The sequence below is a fragment of the Camellia sinensis genome, chromosome 8 (assembly GCF_055761805.1).
Source record: "Camellia sinensis isolate YWXY chromosome 8, ASM5576180v1, whole genome shotgun sequence".
Taxonomy (NCBI): domain Eukaryota; kingdom Viridiplantae; phylum Streptophyta; class Magnoliopsida; order Ericales; family Theaceae; genus Camellia; species Camellia sinensis.
The window spans coordinates 175,378,976-175,387,201 of NC_138968.1; the positions used below are offsets into that span (position 1 = coordinate 175,378,976).

The 8,226-nt window shown below is 35.4% G+C and overlaps 1 long non-coding RNA gene across 2 annotated transcripts; it reads left to right on the plus strand.

Moving 5' to 3' along the window:
- The first annotated feature begins 541 nt into the window (after positions 1-541).
- LOC145796755 (uncharacterized) lies at positions 542-2,677 on the plus strand. 2 transcript variants are annotated; one of them, XR_014337264.1, is made up of 2 exons: positions 542-651; positions 2,403-2,677. It is a non-coding gene; the product is annotated as an uncharacterized LOC145796755 (long non-coding RNA). The 2 variants fall into 2 exon arrangements; XR_014337265.1 differs by lacking the exon at positions 542-651 and adding an exon at positions 1,566-1,635.
- The last annotated feature ends 5,549 nt before the right edge of the window (positions 2,678-8,226 follow it).

Below are 8,226 nucleotides of genomic sequence, written 5' to 3' on the forward strand. Positions count from 1 at the left end.
CCTTGAGACAGATTAACATAATATTAGGGGCTAACGAAAGCAAATAACAAATATACAACGTCCATTAAACTGTGCAAACTTATACAAGACAAAAAAATTTAAACTTTATATACATACATTTACACATCATCCTTACGTCATTATATATATATAAAAGGGACTTAGCCTTTGTGAGAACCCAAATATAAAAATTAAGTAAATAATTAAATAATAATATTACAATCTCAAATATTTTGGTGGTGAATTCTAAGATGCAAATTAAATATTATTGGAGGATCTTTTAATTAATTTTAAAACCTAAAATAAATTTATGGTGAAAGTCTTCAATTTAAAGGCAAGATTTATTATTTAAAAAATAAAAAAATAAAATAAAATTAAGTGTCAAATTAGTAAGCATGTTTTGATCTAATAGTAGTTGTATTTTATTTAAATTTATGGAGAGATAAAATAAAATAAAATAAAGCAAAGGACATTTTTGTCTAAAGTCATTTATGTTATGTATAACAAAGAAAAGAAAGGAAAAACCCTAGGTTCCTAATACATTCTATAGCAGCAGCCACAGCAGCCATGGGGAGAAAGAAGTTGAGAGAAAAGAAGAAAAAAAAAGAAAAGAAGGGGGTTTGCAAACAAGGAATAACTTTTGGGTGTGTGGTAGGTCTCTATTTTTCTTGTTCTCTTTGTTTTTGTTCTTTATCCTTATTCTATAATTATTTTATTCATTCATGGAGAGGTTGTAGGTTTATGTATTTTGTATATATATGTATACACTGTTAAGATATCTGAGGAGCTAAATTTATGTATAAAGAATCGGTGTGAATCTTAGTCCAAAAATTCTGCACATAATCGCTAACTTTAAAAATCAAGAAACCATATCAAACGGATGAATTTTAATCTGAAATTTTTACAGTAGATCAATTACACATTGAATTGCATATCTGAATTTTTTTATAATTTTTGGGAGTCGAAATCCATATAAATTGAGGTATTCAAATCTGTCCAGGAAACCAGTCCGAAACAGTAAATTCGGGATTGTTGTTCTCTTTGGGTATAAATCCAAAAATTATCAAATTAGTGTCATTAGAACCGGTTATGAGTCTAGTTTCGTACGTTTTTGGCCTTGCATTGATTTCTCGTGTATATTAAGAGAACCGTTAATTTCTTTAAAGTGCTGCAGAAAACAACCTGTTTGGATATAATAAATTGTAGAAAAATTATTTTGATAAGCAAAGCAAGTGAAACAAATTGGGTTTGAAACTTAGGATATATTAGATCATATCTGTAGGTTATTGGAATTTTTCGAATAGCGTGGAGTGGATTTTGTAATTTTCAAAGTTAGCGAATAGATTGGAAAAACTTGTTTAAAACACTGTTTCATCTTAAAGTTATTTTTAGTTAAGTTTCGATCGGAATCTATGTCTTGGGTGATTTTAGACCTTGAAGAATATGAACTTAGGTAATATTTAAGAGTAACGGTGAGTTGGGTTGAGCCGTGTTAGTGCGTTTTAGTTTGAGATTACTTAGTTCCTATTTTTTTTAGTATTTTTAAATTAGTTGTGACGCGTAGTTTTTATACTTGGTTCAGGCCACTAGTTGGACTTTTACACTCTATTCGAGGATTATATTATTGCGTTTCAGGTGATTAGTTTCATGCTACATATTTTTATAAATGTTCCCCTACCCTGAACTGTTGGAAAAATTAAATTGTTGTTTCATGATTAAACTATTTTGATAAATTATTATATTATCAATTGAATCAAATTATTTCTGAAACATGTGTGAACTTGGCATACTGTAAACTATTTGTTTTGGTCTCATGTTTATAATGATGAACTACCATGTTTTGCGAAACTGATGTGTATTGATTATTGGGACCATGTGTGTATTTAGTCCAGGGAAATTATTCCACTGTGTGTGGTGACTCTGGCCACTAGGGAACAGATCCGGGTTGGGCCGTGATGACTCTAGTGCTCAACGATTGTAAGGAACAGACCTTTAAAAACAACTAGGTGACCTTCAATCGGATCGTCTTTGAGAAAAGGCCCAGGTGCCACCCTGAGGATGACTCTTAGTTCGATATTGGATCCAACGGGGCTTATAGCCTGAGAAATGTGTGGCAGATTATTTGTTTTTTTATTGGTACCTAGAAAATTATTGGTATTCATGTTATAATCTGTTTTAAGTGAAAAATGTCGTTTATCATGTTCTTGCGAGACATGAGTATTTTAAGTGTTGAATTGTGGAACCTTCTTTTTGAAACAGATTGTATTTACCAAACTGTATGCCAATCTAGTTTCTGTGATATATATTTTATTTTGGAATTGAACCCTGTTTTCAAAACTGTATTTACTATCCATGTTGCTACTCACTGAGCTATCAGCTGACTTAGTTGTTACCATTTCCAGGTGTTAGAAGGACTTAGAGTGGACTCATGGCGTAGCGGGGACTCAATTGCATGGACCTCTAGGGCATTCCTTTAGTTTAGAGTGTTATGTCAAGTTTGTGCATATTTATATTTATTCTTATCGAAGTTCATTTAGGATTATTTTTGATAGGTGGGTTGTTTATATCCCATAAGTTTGGATGATTTTTTATTACGGTTGATTTTGCCGTTTATAATTGTGACATGTCTGGATTGAGTTTTGGTTATTTATTATTAGACTATTGTTCAGTTGTTCAAGGTGTTATTGAATGCGTGTTTAGGCTTACGTGTGCCTTGGGCTAAGGCCTTGTGGGCCACGGCCGGTCATACCCAGGTTTGGGGTGTGACAGCCTTAATTACAGAATAAATAAAAACTTAAACTTTAATCACATAGCCTTGACTACTTGACGTAATCGGAACCTCCATAGGAGGCACATAGGTTGACTGACAAAGACAGATTCCAGGCAGAAGCTCTAGGCCTGGTCATGCGTCTGATCACCTACATACACATATATAAACCATGAATTGGAGCCCAGTGATAATAACAAAGTAAAGGGTTTTAATGAATGATGTCTATCATAGGCTCAGAAATCAGAGTTTATATCATAACAGAATCTTATGCATAATCAGAGTTTCAAATCAGAAACAGATTCATATACATATTCATATTCATATTTATATTCATATTCTTGTTCAAATCATATACAGAAATCAAAGTTCATGTTTAATCATACGTGGTACATCCATTAGCGCTAACAAAATAAATACAGAACAGATAGTGGTTATAAGTAACCAATTCCATAAAGGAATCTCCGAATCCAGGTAACAGATAACAGATATGCTGAGCTCCATGATGGAGCCTCCGGTAGGGGTAACAGATAATAGATATGCTAAGTTCCAAGATGGAACCTTTGATACCAAGTAACAGCAAATAGATATGCTAAGGATGCCACGAATACTAGTCAAAAATTGGACAATCATTCATTGTACAAAACATAACATTTTAGAAAACAAATTTTATTTCATCATACAGAAAATAAATAAAGTTGAACATAGCTTTACTAAGTTATTACTTACAGAGGGCTCCGCTAGCAGGTCAGATAAGGCTGATAGATTAGATAGCTTACGAAGCGTGACCTACATATAAACACATAACAGATACGCATTGAAACACAATACCACTTCCTTGATCAAACTTGACTTTTCTTGTCTTTTTCTGTCTAAATATTCTTTCTTTATTCAAATAATTAGGTTCTTATTTCACATATTCTTTCTTTACTAAGTCCTTTTCCAAATAGGCCGATTTCTTACTTGGCTTCTTAAACAATTACTACTAGATCACTGATTTATTCTTTAACTGACAAATTTATGTTGATTGTTAGCTTATTAATCTTTATTGAGCCATAAATTATGTCTAGAATGCTTTGGAAAGAGATGAGATTGAAATATGAACTAATTGCCATTTTTTCCAAAATATGTTGAAAAAGAGCTATTCGCTCGAGCGAACCTTTAGTCACTCGAGTAGTCTGTAAAAGACTACGAAAGTACTGGAAGCCTTCGATGTGCGCCCGAGCGGTAATTACACCGCTCGAGAAGTTTGTAAAATTTTAAAGTTCTAAATTTATCAAAAATGGCTTCCAAATGCATTTTTAATCTTTCAACCCATACTAATCTTGATCAAAACTTTGAAAATACTTTAGAAAACATAAACACTTATTTATTTATAAATTATTTGCTCAAAATCTTGAAACACAATTATAGACACCCCATTTTTTACGGCCCTTACAACTTGGACATCATCACTTGCACACCCGATGATAAATGTATATGTTTGTCAAGTGCTCAAAGTCCTCAGCGGAATGTCACAGCTTTGAGCCTTTTAAACCCTACACCTCTGTTACCTTATTTTTGGACCAAGCCTTGGTTCTTCAAGCCTGCAACCCTTGGTGGCCTGCCAGACACCTTTTTGGGCTGCCGGCCATCACTCTTGGTTGCCGGCCACCAATGTCTTTTGCAGATATTTTGTGACAGTTGTGCCAACTGTTTGCACAGATGCTTGCATCTTCTTCCACGTGTATGGCTGGATGTTTTTGAGGGAATTGCTTGGTTCTCTATATATAGAAGACCTCTCATATTGTTTTAAAGGTTAGAAAAATTTTGGAGCATAATTTTTCTTTTCTCTCTAGCAAATTTCTACACTTTTGCCTACACAGCCTTAATCTTTGCCTATATACCCTTAACCAAACCTCTCCATCTTCAAGTTGAGGTGTCTTTGAGCCTTGTTGGAGCTCTTGAGGGTGTGTGTGCTTTGTTTTATTGCTTGGAATCGAATCTTCTCTTAAAGAGGTATAAGACTTTACCTATTTACTTGCTTTAGTCACTCTTTTTCTTGCTATTTTCCAACTGTTTTAGGCTATAAAAACTCTATATTTTTAGGCTGAAGCTTGGGTTTTAAGGCCATTAAAGGTTGAGGGATGATTCACCCTTCTTTGCACCTTGTTTTGAAGGCCATTTCCCTTGTGTTTCTCACCCTTTCACTATCTTTTTTTGAACTTTTAAACACTGATTTTTAGAGATTTTTTAGTGGCCAAAATCATGTTTTGAAGTCCAAATTTGGAGGGGTTAGCCTCCCCTCCTTGTGCCTTGCTTACTAGCCTAGCTTGTGCTATGTTTTAGCTTATTAATCTAGCTATTTTTGTCTTAATTCTAGCATATTTTATGACTGATTTTAGAATGTTTTAGCACTTTTTTTGGTTAATAGTTGCATTTGAGCTTTGTTTTGCATATTTATAGTGCAATTGTCCTCATGAGTTTGGTGTTCTAGGCCTTAGACACCACCTTATTTGAGTTGATTGCATTTATTTATGGCTTTCCATACTTGTGATCATCTTTAATCACCTCTGCAACCTCCCTCCTTTCTTGGCTTTTGTTTTTCTTTGAAAGTAGTTCAAACTACTTGTTTGTTTAAGTATGAGATTGAAATGTCATGCTTAATGGTTTAATCCCTTTGGGGTTCATTACCAACGGTGTGATGTCTCTTTCATGCCTAAAACAACACTTGGTTTGAGCCCTCTTTCCCTTAGAGGACTTAAACTCACCATTAGACTCAATGAATTAAAGAATGGACGATAATTAAAATGAAGTAATTAAAATGGGACTAAAATGGTGTAAGATAAGAATTAGTTTTGTGTTCAATCGGACGTTAATTGAACACATGGAAGCTTGAGGCATTTCATACTTACTAGTGATGAAATGATTCAAGTCTCCAAGGTCATCACTTCCTTGATCTTTCGTGATAGGGAGGTGGTTTTGAGAGTCTTATTTTGTTGCATTTATTGAATTTGCACACTTAGTTTTATAAGCCATCATGCAATGAAATTACATCCATTGATGGTTTGTGAACTAAGCTTACTACTCCTTTGATTTGTTCATGATAAGGAAGGGTAAAATGTGCAAACAAACCCTTGAGAATACATTGTCTCTGCTCTGTTGCAGTAGGGAAGTTCAGCCATCAGTGGCCGGCAGGCCATCACTAGTGGACGGCCGGCCCTCTGCCGGCCACCAGTGCAAAATTCAATAGGGTTCTCTTGAGGTAGAGCAAAGTTGGTCTGGAGTTGGAAATTAGTGCAAGTGTCCTACTGTGCAACAGAGACATTCAACAGCAGAAACAGTGCCTTTTTTTGGAGGAAACTGAGCACGTGCATGAGCATTCCTCGCATATCGAGCATGTTTATGTTTAAATATGTAGCTTAGATATTTGTTGTAATTAATTAGTTGTACCTAGTTAATTTTATAAAATGTTGTAATTAGTTAGTTAGTTAACTAGTTGTTTGATCCCGTCTTGTAATTATTTTAGTTAACTAGAATAGTTAATTCATTTGTTGTAAATTAGTTAAGTAGTTTAACTAATTTAACGGGTGTTGTAATAATTAGCTTAGCTTAGCCAGTTAGCTAGTTAGTTCATTCGGACCCTCCTTCGTGAGGGCGCAACGTTGTAATAACATGCATGTCTTCCAACCCCACGTCTTTCTCCCGTTTATTTACTAGCTTATGATGGTTAGTTTAGGGCATCATGTTTTGTTTAGCATACTTCATGCTTGTATCCATTTGTATTGCATGCATCGAAGCTCGGTTCATCATTCTAACTTGCATTGTTAGTTAAAAACTTCTCTAAATACATGCTTAGACCGCATGCTATCAAATTGATTAATATGCCATATTAGTAACCGAGCCTATTAGTTGCATATCACATGTGTTGCATTACTCATATTGCATAGTTAGGATCATGCATTATTCTAACTCTTTTGTTTATTTTGGCTTGGAGTACTAGGTGAGCCTTTACTCGCTTTAGCATATTGCATTGTATGTTAGTCCATGTCTAACATGCTTACCATGAGGTTAAGTGCTTAAAAGATATATTGCTTGAATGCCTGTGGATGAAGGCTAGTTACTTCAATTGAGATAATTCGAGTAATGTTCATATGCGATCACTTTTTCAAGTGGTACATATTCAAACTTCTTTTCGAAACAAATATGATTCAAGTGTTCCAATTCTTGCAATTTAGTCTATACTTGTGTGTGTGCGCATCACATAGTAATGCTAGCCTAATAAATCGGAACAAGAGCATATAATGTAGATAAGATTCATATCATGATTAGTAGAGGCCGATCTTTGATCGGGCGAGTGGGGGTGCTCAATTCATGACCTTCCCTTCTTGTACCTAAGTTCCCGAGCCGAGACCATCTTGGTCATGACGAGCATGTGGCCTTTGGCACGAGTCATGGGTTTCTTAAATTTTTCAAAATATTTAGGTGGCGACTATGTATCTGGCAAAACAGTCCATTTTTGGCATTTTGATTCAAAATCAATTTTTCAAAAGATTTGCCAGATTGGAACTCTTTGGTATTTATCTATTTCACATTACACTTGTGAGATCAAATTTAGAACCGCAGGAGTTCGATATTGTAGGACTTATTCGTTTTCCGAAAAAGAGCACAAAAAAGTCAAGCTACCATTTCTGGCGACTCTGATGGGGATTTTAGAGAATTTGACCTGAAATTTATGATATGAAATTTTATCTACACTTATATGTTTTTTTGCATTGCATTTGCATTGGTGCGTTTAAGTCGCTGTGTTTGCCATTTGTTATTCCTGGACGGTTTGCTTGAGGCTTGCCTGAAAAGCTTGCCAAAAGGCTGACTGGTCACGAGCTCTGCCATGATGGGAACACAACCCTTGGACTTGGACTACCGCTGTACCATTTGATCCTCTTTTCACTTCTCGGTGATAGGTGTGAGAGGTATATTAGGTAGTCTAGCTGAGGTACCCTTCTAACCATTTGGCCTAGTTACATATCGAAAAGCCATAGAAACTATTCCAGACTAGGACAGGATGCTTACCCGAATACAAGATTGCGTGAAACTACTTTGTTTGAATAATGAACCCTAGTTCCTGACGAAACTAGGACAGGGCAACCTTACCCCCTCATAGGGGCATTTTGGCTCTCACTTAACTGGTATATGATTTACAGTGAAACTATACAAGAATGTGCATATTAGTTGCAAGTTGGGTATCCATTTTGGGGGGCAGAATTCAGTATGAAGTACAGTCATTCAACTGTGATCATATCTATTCTAGTGAAATTGGGCTGAGGTGCTGCCTATTTTCTCTTTTGCTAGGTAGTCCTGGAACCATAGCTTCAGAAGGCTCCAATATCCCCCAGGTACTCTAGACTCGTGTTAATAGACTTTGTAAGGTCAGGGACCTAGTTCAGGGGCAACCAGTGTTTGCTTCACTGCCACCAGTT